The sequence below is a fragment of the Crocodylus siamensis genome, chromosome 2, assembly GCF_052110815.1.
Source record: "Crocodylus siamensis isolate JL-2025a chromosome 2, ASM5211081v1, whole genome shotgun sequence".
Lineage (NCBI taxonomy): Eukaryota > Metazoa > Chordata > Crocodylia > Crocodylidae > Crocodylus > Crocodylus siamensis.
In genome coordinates this window covers 109,298,087-109,319,804 of record NC_143396.1, presented here as the reverse complement: position 1 = coordinate 109,319,804, position 21,718 = coordinate 109,298,087, and the positions used below count along the sequence as shown (strand labels likewise).

The following is a 21,718-nucleotide window of genomic DNA, read 5'->3' as shown; positions in this document are numbered from 1 at the left end:
CACCTTGGCACCACACAGAAGCCTGGGGGGATAGCAGCTCGTGTGGTACCGCCCTTCCTCTCTCACTGCTGGCTACTGCCATCAAAGCTGCCGCCGTGCGCCTGAGGGAGGTATTCGTAGACATGGCTCCAGTGGGTTGGGAAATAGGGAAAATCCCGCCCCAAGGCGCTGGCCGGGGGCTGCAGTTGCCGCGGCCCGCCCGGCGCTACAGCCCCCTGTGCCGTTATCGACGGACAGGCGCGAGCCAAGGCGGGGAGCGCTTAACGGCCGCAACGGCGCTGATGCTGGCCCCGCGCAGCCATTAACTGCTTAATCTCTTTGACACCTCCTGAGGCAAATGAGTAAGCACCGGCCATCACACGGGAGGGGGGATTCAAGTACTCGCCTTCCCTCCTCCTCAGGGGGGCTGAAATGGGTTCCTTATTCCGTTCCTTTTTCAAAGATAATCTTTTACACACTAAGGGTTGTTAGCAATGAAGCAGACCTACTAAAGAGTTATAAGTTAATCAACAATGAATATTTATTTGTTTATTTTTAATTTGTATCTGAGGCCAATTAGCTAAAACTAATTCCAAATCCAAGAGTCCAGATCCATAAGTGACCCCACTACAGGCAAAGTTCTTCACCTGCACCTGGGGCTTCAGATATTCCCAAAACCTTTAGCAGGCATCCTACTTGCAGGCCCAAGGCCAGAGGCTTGGGGTTTGGATGCCCCCAAGTTTCACTTGCCCTCAACCATAAGGCCCTTGGAGCAAGCAAGGGAGGAGACTCCCATTTCCAGAAACTGGGTTTAAAGCCACTGTACCTTAGTGGGTACTGAACCATGCCAGAAGAGCAGTTCTGGGGTGCGATTCAGGAAAACTGCCTTCTTGCACACAGATGCATGGTATTTCCCCTGCCAGGTTAAGAAGCCACTGCACTTGGTCTGAGCCTTCAAGAGGCTGAGAAGCAATAGCTGCTACATGAATATTTATTCACAAAAATGCCAAATATGATCACGTATTGATTATATTGCCCTGAAAAAGGAGCTAAGATTGAGCAAAATCCTTTTTGGGTCACTCTGAACAGACCTGGGAATCAGAAACCAACTTTAGCCTCCTACTCTTCCTTGGGGTTTAATTGAGTTACTCTGGTTAGCTAATGATCTCTAGGGCTGTTGATACTGGTATTACACATTCACTGGACGTACTTTTCTCTGGTGTTTCCAGCCTTATTGGTTACATCCTAGAGAGAGTCTTAGCGAAGAGTGAAATAAATAGTCCCTCCTCCTTGCTCTGTGTTCAGCCCTTCAAACAACAGTCACTTCCAAGCAGGCTGCATTTATTTCAAGTTAACAACAGAGGGCCTGATTAAAATTTGGTGATGTCAGAGTGATGTTGAAGCTGTGATGTTCCAGGAATGATGCGAGAGGCAGGGGTTTCTTAGGGTGGTATCTTTTACTGGACCGTCTTTTATTGGTCATGCAAAACATTCTTCCTCAAATCTGATCAGAACAAGCCTTAAAATTTACAAGATTAAGGAATTTCTCTCACACCGCCCAGTCATTAATGAATTGGCAACTGCTGTACTACTACTGTTTTTTTAACAGGGCACCATAGAATATACTAACTGCACTGGCTGGGCATAACAGGTGTAGGTTAAAAAAGGGGTAGAGTTTTAAACTTATCTCCTGATTTCCTTGCCCTTGTGAGTTGAATTTAAAATCTTCACAATACTTTACTATGTTCTTTTAGCTTCTTTTGTATTTTATGCTATATAATAAGAACATTTAAAACTTGCACACACACATATACTAAACTGATATATAAAATATTTTCAGACATCCTGGGCACATTTACATTGTGCCCTATGGCGATGTTATGCACCGTGCTTTAGTACTTCCCATAGTATATTCCCCTACACTGTGCCATGCACATGGAGCATGTTTAGTTTTAGCCACTACTTCGCCATAGTGATGTGCTAGAATGGGGGAGCACACCACAACAGCGAAGTAGCTGCTTATCATGTGCAGACTCATGTGATTGCTACATCATCATAGCGCATCTTGTGACATAGGGTGATATGTAGATGTACCCACTGACTGGTAAACCTGACCTGCATGTATAACAAGTTCTATCATCATTGTCATCTGTCCCTCAATGGAAAGACGATAGTTTTCTGCCAAATAGAGAAGTCATCAGTGAGTAGGTGACTGAGCAAATAGTTCCAGGAGGAAGGAGTAGATCCTGGTGATGTCTGGTCGCAGTCCCTCCCTTTTTTCTCTCTCCTCTATCTGCCTCCATAGTGAGGCAGGTTTGCTCAAAATGATTGATGCCTCGTTGTACCATTGGAGATGATTAAGTGCATGAGTCTTTCAGGTATTGATGTTAATGCTGTATTTCTTCAGATTAGCTTTCAAAGTGTCCTTGAATCTCTTCTTTTGTCCACCCCTAGAGCAGAGACCATCAGTGAGCTAGATGGGAATGTAGAATCTATTTTGTGAGTCAGTTGCCAGGCATCCTTATGACATCTTCTGTCCAATGGAGTCTGGTGCCATATAAACATGGCTTTAATGCTGGGGGTGTTTGCTTGAGCCAGAAGGCTGGCATTCGTTCATCTGTCCTGCCAGGTGACATGGAGAATTTTCCAGATCAATGGTACATTCCAAAGCTCTCAACTGTTTCTGGTATGTCATTTAAGTTTCACACCCAAGCAACAGGGTAAGAGTGACAACAGCCTGGTAGACAAGAAGTTTGGTTTGGGTCCTGAACTCATAATCATTGAAGATACAATTTTGGAGGCGTCCAAAGGAAACACTGGGAAATTTTATCTGGTGTTGAATATCATTGTCTGTGTTTACTTTTTGGGAGAGGTGGCTAGCCAGGTAGGAGAAATGCTTAACATTTTTCAAGGACTACCCTCTAATTGTAGTATGTGGAGAAGCAGCTGGTTGGTTTGGGGTGGGATGGTAAAGTATCTTGATTTTCATGAAGTTGACAGTGAATCCAAGCATTTCATATGCTTCACAGAAGCAGTCCAGCAACTTGGAGTTCTTCAGTTGAATGAGCACACGACACAATCATTATGGTACTAAGGATCAGTAATGGAGATGTTGGTTATTTTGGATTTTAAATGTAACTGGCTGGTGTTAAACAGATTCCTGTCCATGCAATGTTGGATGCTGACTCCAGGTTGAAGCTCTGGAATGCAAAATAGCGGTAATATAGATGGAAAAGAGTGTTACTGCAATCATACATCCTTGCTTGCCTTCAGTTCTAATAGAGAAGGGGTTTAATAATAGAGTTCTAACAGCGAATGGCTCTGGTTCTAAATCATTGCTCAGGAGAGTTGCTGTCATATTGTCATGAAGAAGTCTGATTATGCTAACAAATGTTGGCAGGCATCCAGATCTCATCAGGGTCTTGCATATGTGTTATTCTGTGTCTTAGGAAGAAGCTGAAAGACTCCTTGTCCTCATTAAGCCTTTATTGTAACAACTAACTCCTTACCCAAAGTGGAATGATGATATCGCTCTTTAGTAAGGGAGTTAACCCTTACTACTACACTCCCCTTTCTCAAGGGAAAACTTGATACACAGTTACAAAAGGAACCTAAACAAAGCAGAAACATTGGTAAGTCATTCATTAGACCCTACTAGTACACAGGTCTAATCTCTTCAGTGGAACTGAGGCGCATCTAGACCTTTTGTGGTAAACAGGTGGAATTTCAAGAGATGTTCTTGATTCCTACAGAGAAGATCACTATGTGTCTGTGGCAGCATGGAGACAATCCAAGAAGAACCTTTCCTGCAGAGACAGTGAGAGACAGTGAAGCAGCAACGAAAAGCGGTGCTCAGCAAAAGGACAAACGCAGAGGAAACTCCAGCACCGATGTGGTCATGCTTTATAAACACATGCTGCTGGTGCCTAAAGAGGAGGAACCCCACACCCAGGTTAAAAACGACCCAACCTGGGAATCCGGGACAACCGGAAGTGAGGTCCGGAAGCCCCAGGAGGGGAGAATGGTGGAAAGTAGCCTGCTGGCAGCAAACCCATCAAAGTGACTCAGAGGAGCCAAATGACTTACCCACAAGTGTGTCCTGGCAGTCAGGGACAGATGATTGGGACCTGACTAGGGACACTGGACCTGAAACAGAGGACAGGGAAGAATTGCAAGTACAGTGTGGTCAAGAGTGGTTCATACTGTACTGTTCTGACTGCAGACCCTAAAGTCAGAGGGGCTTAGCAAGACAAGGACCTGGGTGGTCCAACTCTGGACTAGAGGATTGTGAGAAGGGACTAAGCCCCGGAGTGATCTCTGAGTTTTCCTATGTGTTTTTGCTTTATACATTATCAACCTCAGAAGGCACTATAAGAAAGCATAGCCTGCGTGCCCTTGAACATCTTTTTTAAGATCTTGAACATAGGTGGGGTGTACAGGAGATGGAGCCCCAGCAGACAGTGCCAGGGCTGGATTAAAGATAACATGCAAGGGGGACTAAGATCTTCCTTCCAAGTTATAGTAATGGAGACTATGAGAGAGCTCGTGGGAAAAGTGAGAGGTACCTCACAGGATAGGCATGGGTGCTTCCATAGTGTCTCCACCCAGTATGAATGAGGGGTATCTTCCCTTGCCTGGACAGTGGCTTGGAACCCTGGATCTGGGATCCAAACTTCCTGCTGGGGGGAAAGAGCAGGAACATGTCTTGAAACGTGCCTAGTGTCATAGTTCCATCTCTAACAGTCCTTTATCTGTTTGTCTTTCTCACAAAATTCCTGTGGATCTACTAGTTTTGGAACCGACTAATTGATCATACTTGGAAAGACTGTACAGAGTCAACAACTCATAAGCAACTCGGCTGGACTCTACCCATGCTCCAGTGGCATTGAATGGTAGATCAAGAGTACCTATAGAGATCTTCATTCTTCTGGAGCAAATTCTTCACAATCCGCACTGCACACTCTGCTTCTCCATTACTATGGGGGAAATGTGGACTTCTGGTGACAAGCTGAAAGTCATACCGGGCTGCAAACTGCTTAAACGTGGCTCCAGAAAATTATGGGCCCTTATCAGATCTTAAAACTGAAGTTATGCCATGGCATGCAAATATACTCTTCAGTGCCATGTAACTCTGTCTATTGTGGTACTCTGTAATTGTACCATCTCCAGGTAATGGGACTACTACTAGCAATGAGGTAAACAGAACCCTTCCAGGTGAATAAATCAGCTCCCAACATCTGCTACGGCTGATCTGGTAAATCAGGTAGTTGTGAGGCATGGCACCACATAGACTGATTGGTGTTGAACACAAACTGTACAACTGGCCATCCAGTTCTGTATGTCATCACAGATGGAGGGCCACCAAACTGTCTGGTGAGCCCTGGCTTGACATTTTGTAATGCCCTGATGAGCATCATGAATCTTCTCTATGGTTTCCTGGCATAGTGCTGAAGGTATCAGTACTCTGTTGTGGAACACGACTAAGTTTCTGACAACATGTAGGTTGAGTCTCTCTTGCTGGTACTTTGCTAGTTCACAGTCCTTGAATCTCACTTGAGGCCATCCTTCCAAGCAGTATTTCTTTATATTCTGGCAAGAGGAAGCAGCTTCTTGAGCTTCCTGAATTCTCATTTGTAGTGAGGCAGGTATGGGTATCCCATCCACAGTAACATCCCCATAAACAGCAATATCTTGCTCCTGGCAGAGTTCTTCTGGAGACAGTGGAGTCTGTAATGGTGCCCTAGAAAGAGTATCAGCTGTTCCTGGGATATGTACTATGTAAGTGAATTTCAGCATTCTGAGGCGAAATCTCTGGATTCTTGGTAGAAGTTCATTAAGAGTTTTGTCTCCTAACAGACACAACTAGCCTGTGATCAGTTTGTAAATTAAAAGTCAGGCCCACAAGGAAAGTTCTGAATTGCTCACATGTCCATATAACTGCTGGTGTTTATTTTTCTATCTGTGCATATTGAGTTTCAGGTGGAGGAAGCACACTTGATACAAAAGCAATTAGGGGCCCAGTGGCCCGCTTCTTGACGTTGTAACACTCCTCCAATCCTGTATGATGAAGTGTCTACTGCAATATGAGTTTCTCATGTTGGATCATATTGGGCCAGTATCAGGGATGAACTAAGTATAGATTTGATCTCACTGAAGGCCAACTGCTGTAGCAGTCCCCAGAGCCATATGTTCTTGTCACTTAAGAGGTCTCTTAAAGGCTGTGTTATTGTTGCCAAGTTTGGCACAAAATGACTCAAGTATGTGGCCATGCCTAAAAATATGTGTAATTCAGGGACATCTTTGGGTTCTGGGAACACCTTGATAGCTGTAACTTTTGATGGATCTGGTGGGATTCTGTGTAGTATAATCCAATGTCCCACAAGCGTCAACGGCAAAGTAGCAAAGATGCACTTTTCATTACATGTAACTTCAACTTGGAGTTTTCTGAGTGTTGCATCCACTTGTGCATCATCTTGTGCCTTGGTGGTCCCAAAAATCAAAATACCTTCAGCATGGCAAAGAACACCGTCTAGGCCATCCAATATCTGTGACTTCTGAAACTAAAATAATTCAGGAACTGATGAGATTTCAAAAGGTAGCTGTTTAAACTGGTAGCGTCTAAATGGAGTAATAAAAGTTGTTCGCTTGGATGATTCAGCAGCTAGAGGAATCTGCTAGAACCCTGCCCAAGCTTCCAATGTTGTGAAAACTTTGGCTCCTGCAAGTTGAGCCACGGTGTGTTTCTCTGCACACACACTTGTTCAGCTGTATGAGGTCAATACATATCCTAATCTTACCATTCAGTTTTGGCACAACCACCATCTCAGAACACCAAGGAGGAGGTTCTTCAATCTTTGTAATTACTCCCATTTCCTCCATGCATGCTAGCTCTTCTTTAACTTTGCTCATTAGTGGCAAAGGTACCCATCTTGGAGTAGTTAATGCATATGGAATGGCACCCGCTTTTAGGTGTATCTGATATTCACCGGATGTTTTTCCCAGACCAAAAAAGACCAATGGGTATTTGGTTCTGTATTACCGCTCCAAAGATTTCTGGTCCACTATTTCATTTAGGCGATAGAGGAGTTGCAGCACCTGTATAGCCAGTAAACCAAATAAAGGCACAGCAAGATTACCAATCACAATAGACTTCCTGGTCTGTACATTTCTTCAGTGTCATCTTTGCATTAAAGGATCCCAGTACTTTGAGGGTAGTGTCACCTGGTCCCAGTAGCTATTTAGTAGGGGAAGGAGCTGAAACTGCTGCTCCTGTATCCATTTTAAACGGCATTGGCTGTCCATTGAGCTCAGTTTCTGTTATCCAGACCCCTTGCTCTTCTGAAGACTCTGTAACTTCATCTAAAAGTACTGTGCAATCCTCTGCATCCTGTTCTGTGACTTCACAGACTCCGGTGGTGGAGCGACAAACTGAAGCATAGTGACATTTCTGTTTACATCACCAACATATCTCTTCTGTAGCAGGACACTGAGCATGGTTATAATCTGGAGTTTGCCCACACCTGTGGCATTGGCTTCCTTTCCCACTTGTTTGCTGCTGTGGGCGCTGGTGGGACTACTTGTGTGTTCGTTGTGCTTGTCCATTCTATTCGTATTTCTTTGTAGTTACTTTACAGTGTGCATTGTATCCATGATAACTAATGCTTGACAGGACTGAGAATCACTCGTGATTTTTCTTTGTTGTTGTTTAATGAGCTCTGATTGGCGAGCTTATGTGATAGCCTTCTGAAGCGTTAAATCAGGGTCCAGCTGCAATATTTGTGAGAACTCTGTATCATGAAGCCCCACATCTAAGCAGTCCCTAATTAACTCCTCCTTAAGTTCCTCATGTTGGCTGGATTCAGCCATTGTGAACAAAGATGTGATGAATCCATCCACAGGTTCTGATGGCTCCTTTTTATGGCTGTTGAATCTAGCTTGTTCATAAATCACATTTCTTTTGCCCACGAAAATGATCAGTTAATGCTTCTATCACTGCAGCATTTAGGCTTTTGCTGTGCATTTGTAAGAGGCAGTGACAGCAGAATTTCATTCACCTGATCTCTTATAGAGTAGATAAGAGTACTCATTTGGTAAGCTTCCGACTGTTTGTCTAGGCTGGACACTTCTCTGAAGCAATTAAACCTCCTGATCCATCAATGCCACATTCCTGGGGATTGGGACTCAAACTCTTCTGGTGATGCAACTTTGAGTGCCTGCATGGTCTCTAGCCAACCTCAGCACTGTACTGGGCTCTGTTGCAGGTAGAGGCATCCGGCTCTGCTCTGTGCTGGATTCAGCTGCTGCTAGAGTCAGGTCTATCAGTTGGGGATCACCTGTTTTGATTTCCTGTTAGTGGCAGGATTTGCCACTTCTGACACCATACATTAGTCTGGGTCTAAGGACGAAGCAGGAAGACTCTTTATCCTCATTAAGCCTTTATTGTAACAACTAACTCCTCACCCAAAGTGGTGGACTGATCCCTTTCCGTGGATGATATCACTCTTTAGTAAAGGAGTTAACCCTTACTACTACAGCACAGGGCCACTCTGTTAATTGAATCAAAGGATGAAGGGTCATGAGACATTCATTGATGCCAACTGGACATTCTAGCATGTAAGTAACAATCTTGATCTTGATACCAAAACCAGTGCTGTGGATGTGTTTGTCTTTTTTCTTTTTCTTTCCAAAAGAAGGTGTAGCCACCACTATGCTTTGTGAATTACTCCCAGGCTGCACATCTGGTCACACTAAGTTCAGCAATGTCAATATCAAATCGCACAAGTTCTCTGGCCATGAGTGCTGTCCTTCATTCTGGTTGCTGTTAGTGGTATTCCAGATTGCAAGCTTCATTACTTGATTTGGACTGCAGATAGAGTTACCCCACTGGACACAGTATTTTAGTCAGGTAAAAAGAAACAGACTTTGTTTATGGCACCTTTTCTAACCCCCTCTCTATATGGGGTGAGCAGAGTGAATCCTAAGTAGGCGTGCATAGTTATGATTTCAGCTGCTAAGTTGCACACCTGTCTCCATTCCAAGTGCAGAATGACCATTGTACAATCGTTGCCTCCATGTAGGTCCTTGCCTAGGGGCTTCTGGTAATCACTGGCACGTGCCCCTGTCACCACTCATCCATCGTTGTAGGACTTGTCATTGAAGGAAGATGCCTGCAAGTCTTCTTTTACCATGGGGATGCTGTTGTGCCTCAGCACCTACATAATACTTTGTGGGAAAGAAATCTTAATCCAATGGCAAGGAAAACCTAGATAGCCTAGAAACAAGAGGCTTCTGTTCTGTTGTAGTCTTCATCTGCTTTTACAGCCATTATAAAATATTCTTCTTTCATTTGCCTAATGTGCCATTGAGGACTTTTATTTTCATTTTTGCATCTCTATGAGTCTGGAAACCTCACTCTTGACCTTGTTGTCATGGGTGAGTCCATCAGGCACACGAAATTCCATATGGCGTTGCTATCAAGGTCATTGGTAGAATGCAAACCTCTCTACTACAACAAGGTTGCAATCCATGGCAGAAAAATTGAACATGCAGCCAAGGAGAGCCCCTGATCAAGGCAACTAAGGGTCCTAAACCCAGAACCTTGGGCTTGGGAAGCCAGCAGGCTACCCAGCAAGTTACTGTAGCAGGCTCTAGTCATTGCACTAAGTATCCTTGGTACTGGTAAGAAGTGCCAGATAGGCTCTTCTAGATATTGTTCAGCGAAACAAGCTTCGACAGCACTAACTATACATGTTTTGCTAAGTTTTGGAGGGACCACTTTCAGAAACAAATATTTTTGCCATATACATTCAATCTCTGGTCTGTCTGTATTGACTACCAAGCACAGACTACATACTGTTAATTGCATCTGATCCAAAGCACACTGAAATCAATAAAAGCCTTTCAAGTGCTTTGGATTTAATTCAGAAAGATGTTGAGTTCTGATTCTTGTCTGATGAATCAAAAGACTTAGTAAACCAATATAAAGAGGTGGGGTTTCCCTTTGAAGAGCTCCAGTGCCCTTCCAAAATCTGAAATTAACCTATAAGTAATTTTTAGATGCTTGATTTAATTCCTATACAAAATTAGAATATTTGCACACTAGTTTTACAGGAAGCATTTAATGAGCACTTAAAATACATATATAAGAAAATTGCACACATTATTGAACAGTTTTTTTGCTTCTAGATTTTTGTAGCATACTATCATTTTACAGGCATTCTGTAAGGCAGCGTTCCCCAAACTTTTGATAATTTGGGCACACCTTTTTCCCAGATTAAAATTTCTGGCACACTTCACTCACTGGTCTATATGCCAGATCTAGCTCAATCCTGCATGCAGTGCTGGCCCAGCCAGGGCCCAATTCAGCTGTCATGTGACAAGACACCACATGGCAGGGCCTTTATGGGTAAGACCTGACCCCAATGCGAGAGGCTGGCCCCGCTGGGGCTTGATCCAGCCCATTTTTTGTGGTATACTTCTGCTCTTATGGCATGCTAGTATGCTGCAGCACACCCTTTGGGAATCACTGTTGTATGGTTTGCAGATCTTCTGTTATACTAACACGATAATTCATCTTTTTTTATTATATCTCATCCTACTCCTGGGCTTTTTTAAGCTGCGTGACAGTCTTTCTTCCATGCATGAAAGGTCTTTCCAGACTGACATGATTTATTTGTAGAAGAAAGGAGAAAACATCAGTGTTTTTCCATTTTAAGATACTTGTTTTCCAGCTTTAGATGTTCAATAGCATTCCATCTAGTGATGTGTTTTCCTCTCCTTTATGTAGCTGCCTCTGTTCTGCATTATAATATGCTGGCTATATTATGACAGACCATTTATCACAATCCTGTTTCATCACTTTCCCTTAGAAATTTTGTAAATAAGTGGCTACCTGCTTTGTTTGTTTATATTAAGACTAATTCTCTAACATTTTTAAAGAGCAATAGATAAAATAATTTCTGCCATTATTCCACCAGAAAGAATGAGCGCCTTAAGTTTAACTTACATTAATTAATTATCATATTATGGTCTTCACAACTGGTCAGCTGCCAGATGACAAAAACAGCTGGTAGCAAGGACAGAAAAGAAGACAAGCAACATAGAGTAGTGGAAGAAACAATTAAGGATTACTTAGCAAAGCTGGATATTTTCAAGTTAGCATGGCTGAACAGATACATCCTAGACTAGTCAAGGAATTGCTGAGGTTCTCTCAGAAACACTGGCTTTTATCTTTGAGAATCTGTTGAGGTTGGGCGAGGTCCTGGATGGCTGGAAAAAGGCTAACTTAGTGCTTATCTTTAAGAAAGGGAAGAAGAAAGATCCAAGAAATTACAAGAAGTCTGTTCCTTAGCTTTTCTCCCCTTTATTCTGTCTGTCTCTCTCTCTCTCTCTCTCTCACCCCCCACATCATAAACTTTCCATCACACATCTTAAACCACATTAAGGAGCCTGTGTTCCCCCTACAGTAAATGTGCCCACTCCCTTGAGCACCCACTCTCAACCCTCCCCTAACCCAAATGTAGTCCCTTCATCAAAGCCCTGATTGGGGGCTTATATACTCAGTTCATTCACTGTCTTTGTTGTTGTCAGTGTCGCTGTCACTTCCACTGCTGCTGACCCTGTTGTAGTCCTTCTCACTGTCTCCAGGTCCAGTTGCATCTCTGTCTTCTTCATTCTCCCCGTCCACTTACCCTTCCGGGGGGGTTTTGAACAACCTATGCCAGGTGTTGTTTTTCCAGGTAGAGCTGGCTGAATCTTTGCTGTTCTCTCACTGATTTCTGGTGGTAGGACTGGAGTTCACTCAGAAACTGTAATACAGTCTGTTTCCTTGAGCTCAGAGTGCCTGTATAACAGGAGGTTCCTGCATTGCCATAGGGTGCTTCTGACACAGGACACAAACTGGTCAAAGTGCATTGTCTGGGACCTCTGCTGCTCAGTCAGGTGTCTGTACAGTGCCACCTCCCTTGTCATCAACCTGACTCCTGTCACTCCTTCAAGGAGCCTTTTCCATACACTCTTGGCATACAGGCAGTGCCACAGGAGGTGGTCAATGGCCTCTGTTTCGTCTTGGCAGGTTTTCCTTGGCAATTGCTTAGAAGTCTATTTCTAAACACCTAGAGGATACCAGTGTGACTAGAAAGAGCCAAGATGGTTTCAACAAGAGCAAGTCATGCCTGACCAACTTTACTTCCTTTTCTATTAAGGTGACAAGCTCTGTGGCTGGGGGAGAGCAGTGGATGCGATATATATTTATTTTAGCAAGACTTTTGGCACTGTCTCCTGTGACATTCTCATTAGTAAGTTAAGGAAATAAAGTCTAGATCAGGGGCAGGCAAAATATAGCCTGTGGAGTGGATCTGGCCCACCGGGCACTTTCATCCAGCTTGTGGGCACCCACCAATTAATTGTACCCCGCCCAGCCTGCATGCTTCACTCCCACCCTTGTGGGTGGGAAGGCCCCAGCCCCGGCCAATGCACACAGCTTCTGGGTGGGGCTGCTGCTGCCACTGCTGCTTGGCTCCTCCTCATGTCCGGGCTGTAGCACTTGCTCTGGGGCAGCAGGTAGGGAAGCAGTGGGGGTGGGGCGTGGGGAGCTGCAGCTGGGCAGGACAATGGAGCTTGGGTCAGCCCGGTTCCGTCATGGAAGACAAAAGAGGATGATGGGAAAGAAATGACGGACCTCATCTGGTGGAGAGGGGTCTAGCATAGATTTTTTCCAGGAGTAGACCCTTTGAGGAGGGCAGTGGGTGGGGGTATGGGTATGGAGATGGGTGCGTGGTTCCGTGGTGCAAACTGTGTAATGGGTTTTTAGTGTACTTCGAGCTGCCAAGTGAACCACAGAGGCCACTTGGCAGAGTGTTGGAGGTGGAGGTATATATATCTATATATAGAAATAAATATTTTTGAAAAAAAAAAAAGCAGGGTTCCCTGCAGCTGATGTGCAACTCCCAGGACTCGCACACCACTCAAAGGGGAAGCCCCACATGATGGAGCCAGCTGCCTTCCCTGCTTCCTGCCTCTATGTGTACATCCTAGGACTCTGCTGGCAGTTGCAGGAAGCCCCAGTCCCTGCTTCCCAGCAGAATCCTGGGACCTGCACATGGTGGCAGGTAGTGGCGCCAGGCTGCCAGTTCTACCACATGGGGTTTCTCCCCAGTGGTGTGAGAATCCTGGCAGCTGCACATGAGCCCCATGTGATAGAGGTGTACTGGCCTGGTGCTGCTCCTTGCCGCCATGTGCAGCTCCTGGAACTGGCTTGAACTGGATGCTGCCAGGCAACTGCACTTGCACAGGTCATGAGCACTCTGAGGCCTGCTGCTTGCTGCTGCTGCTTCCAACGGCAGGAGCTGTGTGCCATGGAGGGGGCATGCCCCCTCCCTCATGCCCCACAAACCTCACCCTCCAAGAACCTCCACACACACCCACACCCCCAACATGCCCTACACACAGCCACACCCCACACCTTACCACTGCATAAACACAAGTAAATCAGGACAAAAATATTTTTTGAAATAAATTAAAATATGTTTAGTTTGACTTTTAGTATATGATTTGTTTTTTTCATGTCATTCTGCATCTTGTTTGGCTGTAAAGCATGATCATGTTTTCTGTATGATTGTTGCATATTGTGCCTCCTCTAGGACTGGAGAGGACCACCTCCCATCCCCCCCCCCAACCACTGCCTTAAGATTCCTCACCGTAACCTGTAAAACCAGTTGAGTGACTCTGGCCAAATCCTGGAGTGCCAACTCTCTTTGAATGGATTGGTCTGCATTAGTAGTGTTCCAGTGAGGCTGCTCACTTGCCTGGGGGCCTGGGTGAGGTCAGAAAAATTATTTAAGGTTCAGAAACACAAAACTCTAGAACTCTTGGTTCAGAGATGATACCTTTTGTTTAAGGTTTAAATTTAAACTTAAGGTTCAGGCCACCTGGGCTGGGGGGCTTGCTCTTTGTTTTTCCCCTGGATCCCCTGTGGAGGGGAGGGGAGATGCTGGAATGCTTACTGGAGCTTGAGGCCAGGTGGTATAGAGAGCCAGGGTTTCAAGCCTAGTAGCTGGGTGGGGCTTGGACTGGGAGTCACTCCCACAGCCACTCAGGCAGGAGCAGAGATGGGCACTCCACAGCAGCTCGGCAGAGTCACATCATTGGGAATCAAAGGTGGGAGCAGAGATTGACACTCCCCTAGTAGCTCAGCGGAGCTACATCAACTCACCGAAGGGCCCTTCACAACACAGAAGGGTGGACAGCAACAGTGACGGAGACAATACATCCAAATTTCCAGGGACTAACCTCTTTCGGGTTGAGACTCCCTCACTCTTGGACTGCCGAGCCCGGGGTCAAAGGCTCCCAAATAGGGGTAGGGGTGATACAGGTTATGCTTTGATCCAGGATGGTGTTTTTCTTTTGCTTATGTTGTGTTTTGATCAGAGGCTTGTGTTCATACTGCTTGTGAGGGAAAGGTTGTTGGTTTTGTTGGACACCCTAGTGATTAATTTAGTGTTTCCTAGGTAGACTGGGTGGGGGCTCGAGCCAAGGTAAAATGTATTTAGTACCCCCAAAATTGAACCTGGCCCTTGTTGCTGTAGAGAACCGGAAGGAGAGGTATTTCCCCTTTGGAAAGAACAGGGGAGCAGGTCCAGAGAGAGCCCCAAGCCTGCAGCGACATGGCAGATGGAGGATCAGCCCTGCTGGCAGTCTCTGGGAGTGAGGGCACAGGCAGAGGTGAGCACTGACTCAGATCATCTCATAAATAAGCTAAAGCTAATCAAGTAGTCTGTGCGCAAGACTAGCACCTGCAAAGCCACTAGCTGAGAAAGGGAATGAGTCTGGAATCTCTTGGGAGCCCATGCAGGGGACTGGTTACCTTCCAGCTCCACAGCCAGCCTCCATGGAAGGAGCTTTCCAGCCAGGGAACACACCCAGATGAAGCCTCTGTGGAGCCACCCATGACAAAACCACACAGCAGGAAGCAGCCCCAGAGCCCTACAGCCTCCCTGCTGCCAGGACACCACAGTGCTGCCTGTGCCGCAGTGTCCCACCTGGAGAGGGGCTTTCCTCATGGCAGGTCTCCAGAACTCACAGGGTGCTCTCCAGTGTGTTGTAGTTGTCCTTGAAGCTCTTCAGCTCTGGGAAGTGTTTGGGACATTTGCCCTTCTGGCTGGAAGGCAAGTAGGTGACCTGGATAGTCGGGGTTTGGAAACCTTGGGCGAGAGGATGAGGGCCTTGGCTGCTGACTGGTGCTGCTGCTGGCAGTGGCTGCTGCCTCCTCATGCCTTGATGTTGTTCACTAGTTCAGTCAGGGCTTCCTGATACTTCAAATGCTCCGTCTTCCCAAAGATACTTCAGATACTCTGTCCAGCAGGGTGTCTACTAAGGTCTTACAGATGCCTTTGAAGGGAGTGCTGGGGTTCTTCAGCTCCAGCAGGTAGGCCTGGAAGTTCTTCCTTATTAGGGCTGTGGGTTATCTGCCATCTGCCTTCTGACTGTGCACAGTACCTTCATTCTGTACAAGTAGTTATAGAAACACTGGCTGCCAGAGGTTTCTAGCTGCAGGAGCCTGGCTTCGCCTTCAGCTAGCAGCTGTGGCTCATACTTAATGCCCTGTACTCTTGACAGTCGAACATCTATCTCCACTTTCAGGTCCTTGGTGGGGGGGGACTGCTGCAGGTTGGATATTTGGAAGAACTTTCTCGCAATGAGACTGGAACAGACTCTACAGAGATGAGCATTTAAGCACTGGAACAGGCATTCTACAGATGCTGTGGACTCTCCAGCCTCGGAAATTCTTAGAAGCAGCTAGACCATGGGTGGGCAAAAAATGGCCCCAGCCCCAGGACTGCTATTTTCATTCCTCCTGTCCCCTGCACTGGTCCATTTTTTGCAGCCCCCACCAACCTCTTGCCCTTCCCAGCCAGTGCTTTCAACACCCATCCCCCAAGCTACTCTGAGTGCAGCCACTTTTATCAGCATTCACTGGCTGGAGGCCAGCAAGTAAGTCCTGGTGTTGGGGGAGGAGTGGGAGGGATGGAGGTGTAGGTTGGCTGGGTGGTGACCCCACCTCACCTGTTGGTAACACTTGCCCCCTCACCCCACCTGTGGGTCATGCCTGCTCCCCCTACCCTTCATGGGTCATGCCTGCTCTCCCCTACCCCACCTGCATGTCATGTCTGTCCCCCCGCCCCCCCACAGGTCATGTCTCTTCCCTCCACCCCACTCGTGGATTGCATCTGCTCCCTCTACCCTGTGTGGGTCATGCCTGCCACCCCATCCCACTCGTGGGTAGCGCCTGTTCCCTTACCCCACCCTTGAGTCCTGCCTCCCCACTTCTCACACCAGACCCCCAATCCCCTCCAGATTGCTGGACCCCTAACGCCTCAGCTAGTCCCACCCACCCTGATGTTCCTGATATTGGACAGTTGTTTTGAATCACAAAATCATAGAACATTAGGATTGCAGGGGACCTCAGGAGGACATCTAGTCTAGTGGTTCTCCCAGGACCCTTTTGTAAACATCGATGGCCAGTCCCGACCCAGTGCCCCTCCCTCCCAACCTGCTGCCCCCAGGCCTCAGCCCCACAGTGTGTGGTGTGGGCCAGAGGAGAGGGAGGGGGCAAGCAGCTGGGATGCTTCAGTTTCCCCACATTTTTCTATTTTAAAGGAGCACTGATTTTTAAAATTTGTTTGCAACCCTTTCATATATTCTTGTGACCCACTTTTGTTGCAACCAAGGGATTGCAAAATGCTGGATTATACCTCCTGAGATCCCTTCCAACTAATTTTCTGATTGTACAACATCCAGAGACTTCTGGGTTTTTGGTTGTAGCCATGTTGGTCTGAGGACATAGGCAGGCAAAGTTCTTTGGGTAGATGTGATTTTTTTTTTAATTAGACCAACTGAGTTGGAAAAAAAGTTCTTAGCAAGTTTTCAGGCACAGTCATCCTTTGTCAGGCACAGGGAGTCTCTGCGGGTGTGAGACTCCAAGGAATGAGATAAGCTAGTGTGGTAGGGTGTCAGTGAGAATGTAAAGATGTAGAGATAAGCAAGACAAAAGGAAAAGCAGGGAGGGGAGGGAGGGAAGAGAGCAGGGGGAGGAAAGAGTAGGGAAACAACAGAGATAAAATAAGGTGAAAAAGAGGCAGTCTGAAAAGCGGAATAGTTAGAGATCAGGAAAGCAGGAATAGAAGAAATTAAAAGCGATAGAACATTAGTGAAAACGTAAAAGTAAAAGGTTAAGCAGAGGAAAAAAGAATGGGGGACAGAAAACATTAGCACGTTACGACTACACTCGTTTCCCTAATATCAACCACACCCCCCCCATCCATGTAATCGTCACAAAAACTACTGACATCTTTTCGATTCTGAAAACAAACTCTGCTCTTAGTACTACTCAGTGTTCCCTCAAGAGGGGCACCACTCCTGGAAACACTGCAATACCAGGCTGATGCATGGAGAGGAAAGAGCAAGCTCCAAATCCATCCCCGAACACCAAAAATTAGCTCAATACAAAGCTCTCCAATGGAGAACATATCAGATATTACAACTGATAAGAACAGAAACTACACATGATCTTAGCCTAAAAAAGGCCGAGAAGCGATATCACCATTACTCCAAAACACACAGCGCCCCCGGGTCCAGCCTCTCGCCGGTCACCGGAAGTTAAGCCACAAGGGCCTCTCTGCTCACAGTCATCATCCACAGCCTCTGGCTCCAAGAACCAGTGAAAAATCCTTCTCTCCATGTCTCCTGCCCCATGGACCCAAGGCACTGCCCTCCGCCTCACTTGTGCAGCCCAAACACCCCTTATTCTTGCCCCCTCGATGCTTCCCTGTCTCTCACCTCATCGCTGGCAGCTAGAGACCAGGACAGGCGACAAGCTCAAAATTTGCATGCCACCTCAGCGTGGTGACGACAGCGTCTCAGGTTAACCCTCTCCTGTCCAACGTTCCTGGAATCCTCCTCTCTTCAGCACCAACCTATGTCTTAGTACAGTGGTTCTCAGCCTTCTTTGTACCAGGATCCATTTGTAAACTTCGATGGCCAGTCCCGACCCACAGCTTCCTGGCCATTGTGGTGCCCCTCACTCCGCACCCACAGCCTCCTGTTCCCCCCAGCCCTGCCAGAGGGAGCCCCTTCTGCTTGGGCTGGAACACAGTGGTTGCAGCAGCTCTGGTTCATGTGGGCAGCAGTGGAGCAAGTCCACCCCAAGATGGGCTTGGGAGAGGAGGGGAGGCCTGTGGCACCCCCACTACCCTGGGCTGGGGCTCCCATGCTGCATTAGGCAGCCTGATCACAGCCCTGCCCAACCCCTGGGCAGGGTCTCCCAGGCACCCTGGCCCCAGTGCTCCTGGCCCAGCCACACAGCTCCCTGTGGCCCCCTGAAGTGAAAAAGGCATTAAGTACTTCAGCCTTTTCTGCATCCTCTGTCACCAAGTTGCTTCCCCCATTCAGTAGAGGGACCCACACTTTCCCCAATCTTCTTTTTGTTACTGACATACTTGTAGAAACCCTTCTTGTTACCCTTCACATCCCTTGATAGCTGCAACTCCAGTTGCACTTTTGCCTTCCTGACTTCATCCCTGCATCCTCGTGCAATACTCTTATACTTCTTCCTAGTTGTTTATCCATGTTCCCACTTTTTATAAGCTTCCTTTTTGTGGTTTAGCTTCCCGACGAGTTCCCTGCTAAGCCAAGCTGGTCTTTTGCAATATTTCCTAGTCTTCCTGCATATCAGGATTAGGGGTGCACTGATACATTGGTCTGTTATCAGATTGGTACCGAAATAAAGAAAATTTGCTATATCTGATGGGGCCAATAATTTGGCCAATAAATACCCATGCTGTGGGCAGCCACAGTGGAGCATGCAGGCAGCAAGGAGCAGAACCTTTAGCATGGAGAGCTGCCTCCAGCTGGTCAGTCAGAAGGGGAGGGGGGAAGGTAAGGGATGTGGGGGGGCAGATCAATGCCCCCATGGTGAGGGAGGGTGCAAGGGCAGGTGCTGATCAGCTGGGGTGGGGGGGCCATGCAGGAAAAAGCAGTGGCTTGTGGTGGGGAACAGCTCCCACCGCTGCTTGCACCCCAGGAGGGTGGGGAGGCATGTGTGCCTCCAGATCTGCATGGGGTGGGTGGGTTGCAGCTGCCAGCTCAAGCTGGCACTGCACTGGGCTCTTCTTGGCAGAAGCTGGGCTCAGAGCAAGTGCCAGTGGCCCTGGGAGGGGGCTGCAGCCACCTCAAATTTTGCCACAGCTCTGCTCCGCTCTGCTCCCAGTGCTACAGCCACTGCCTGTCCAGTGCAGCCCCATCTCAACGCCCTGCCACCACCCATGAACTGGGAATAGCCAGAGCAGTGCTGGGCAGGCAGTGGCTGCAGCGCTGGAAGTGGAGCGGAGTTGTGGTGAAATTTGGAGTGGCTGCAGCCCCTTCCAGTGCTGCTGGTACCTGCTCTGAGCCCAGCCCCCTCCCTGGACCTGCGCTGAACCCAGCACCGCCTCCCTCCCTCACCACGGGAGCGTTGATCTGCCTCCCCCACGCCCCTTCCCTTCCCAGTCTCTTTCCAGCACAATGGACTGACCAGCTGGAGGCAGCTTTATCGGATATCAGATCGGTTTCAGCTGATATGCCTCCTTAAATATTGGTTATTAGTATCAGCCCCCAAAATCTCTATCAGTGCACCCCTAATCAGGATAGTTTGTTCCTGCACTCTCAGTAGGGCTTCTTTAAAGTACAGCCAGCTCTCCTGGACTTCTCTCCCCCTCCATCTAGCTTCCTAGGGGCTCCTACCCAGGAGTTTCCCAAGCGAGTCAGAGATTGCTTTTATGAGGTCCAGGGTCCTTACTCTGCTGCTCTTCTTCCTTCCTTTCCTCAGGATCCTGAACTCAGTCACCTCATGGCTTGTTGGCTGCCCAAGTTGCCAACTACTACTGCACTCCCTACTAATTCTTCCCTGTTTGTGAGCAGCAGGTCAAGAAGAGCACGGCCCCTAGTTGGCCGCTCCAGCACTTGCACCAGGAAGTTGTCCCCAGTACTTTCCAAAAATGTCCTGGATTACCTGCACACCTGTGTATTGCCCTCCCAGCAGATGTCAGGATGATTGAAGTCCCCCAAGAGAACCAGGGCCTGTGACTGGGAAACTTCTGCTAGCTGTTTGAAGAAAGCCTCATCCACCACTTCCTCCTGGTCTGTAGTAGACCCCCACCACGACATCACCCTTGTTGCTCTCCCCTCTGACCCTAACCCAGAGACTTTCAACAAGCCTATCTCCAGTTTCATAATGGAGCTCTGAGCAATCATATGGCTTTTACATCAAGTGCAACTCCTCCTCCTCTTCTCCCTTGCCTGTCCTTCCTGAACACTTTATACCCATCCATGACAGTGCTCCGGCCAGGCGAGCTCCCACCAAGTCTCTGTTATTCCGATCATGTCATAGTTCCATGACGGTACAAGGACTTCCTATTGGATGCTTTCCTTACTGGGGTCATCTGACCCCAGCCGATTTCCTGCCCTTTGGGCAGAGGGCTGCACCCAATGATCTTGCAAGGTCCCTTCCAGCCCTAATGTCTATGAAATCTATGAACTCTAGTCTTCCTGCTCATTTCCCAGGCTCCATGCATTTGTATACAGGCACCTGAGGTAACTAGTCAACTGCCCTGATTTCTCAGAAAGAATGAGAACACCTCCCTTATTGACCCCTCCTGCTTGCTCTTCCTCTGGTCACCCACTTCCCTGCTTACCTTAGGGCTTTGGTCTCCACCCCCACTGAACCCAGTTGAAAGCCCTCCTCACTAGGTTAGTGAGCCTATCTGCGAAGATGCTTTTCTCTCTCTTTGATTTAACCTCCCCGTAATGTCCCTGAATATCTGTAGTTAGCCCTGACATCTCTTTGAGGCCTGTCTTTCTAAAATGTGATTCTGCAGGAACATTCTGCTCAATGCACTCCTATGAAGACTGAATTAAAAGTAAACATTAGATATTCAGTTTGTAAATAAAAACTGAACACTGATCCATGCCAATATAGCTGACCAATTATATTTGTCTATTGATTATAAAGCAAAACATTTTAAAGATTTGAAAGTGAAGAAATATTTCAAATACTCACCAGTAAGTCCTATTTATTTCATTATATGACTGGGCACAGTGCCAAACACCAGCCATCATGGCGCATACTCTAGTGTATACAGTATCACGGTGGAGCATATTGATTTTCCTTCTGCTCACTATACTCTTCTTGGAATTAAAAACTGTCTGTCCTTAAAGATTTGTTTTGAGATAATCAACACTGAGGACATCAGAACTGAAATGACATGTTAGTCAAATTATTCCTTGCACATTATTTGCTAAACCATTATCCCAGCACCTCCACAAAATCTCTTCAAAGGCTAGTGAGTGTTAGGGTGACTATATTTGGATCCCAGTGCTCCCCAAGGTCCAAATACAGTCATCCTAACAGTGAGTACCTCCTGATGAAATTTTATTATGCTAAGGATTGGATGAAATGAAGTTGGTGGGTCTTCATTCAGAATAAATGTAAGAAATAATTGGTTTTTTTGGGTGGGAGGCGGGGATGAGATGCCTGAAATAGGAGTCATTGCTCAAAACACAAGCCATGTATAAGGCTAGTCAGGCACTGAGCTAGATGTGTGGACAGCTTTTGCTGGGTGCTTAAGCCATAGTTTGCTGGGTTTGCTGTTGCTCAGTACTTAAGGCTATTGCTCTGGCTGAGCTGTATGTGTGTGACCAGAGGCAG

At 47.0% G+C, this 21,718-nt stretch overlaps 1 long non-coding RNA gene, 1 other non-coding gene and 1 pseudogene across 2 annotated transcripts; all 3 read right to left on the bottom strand.

The window, feature by feature from the left end:
* Positions 1 to 524: 524 nt before the first annotated feature.
* LOC149870600 (uncharacterized) lies at positions 525 to 17,865 on the bottom strand. Its single transcript, XR_016440789.1, has 3 exons — positions 17,815 to 17,865; positions 4,066 to 4,125; positions 525 to 3,785 (listed from the first exon to the last, which is right to left on the bottom strand). It is a non-coding gene; the product is annotated as an uncharacterized LOC149870600 (long non-coding RNA).
* Positions 9,713 to 17,454, bottom strand: LOC149870602 (lipid transport auxiliary protein 1 pseudogene; annotated as a pseudogene).
* LOC149870601 (U2 spliceosomal RNA) lies at positions 17,379 to 17,573 on the bottom strand. Its single transcript, XR_016440925.1, has one exon. It is a non-coding gene; the product is annotated as a U2 spliceosomal RNA (small nuclear RNA).
* Positions 17,866 to 21,718: the final 3,853 nt, after the last annotated feature.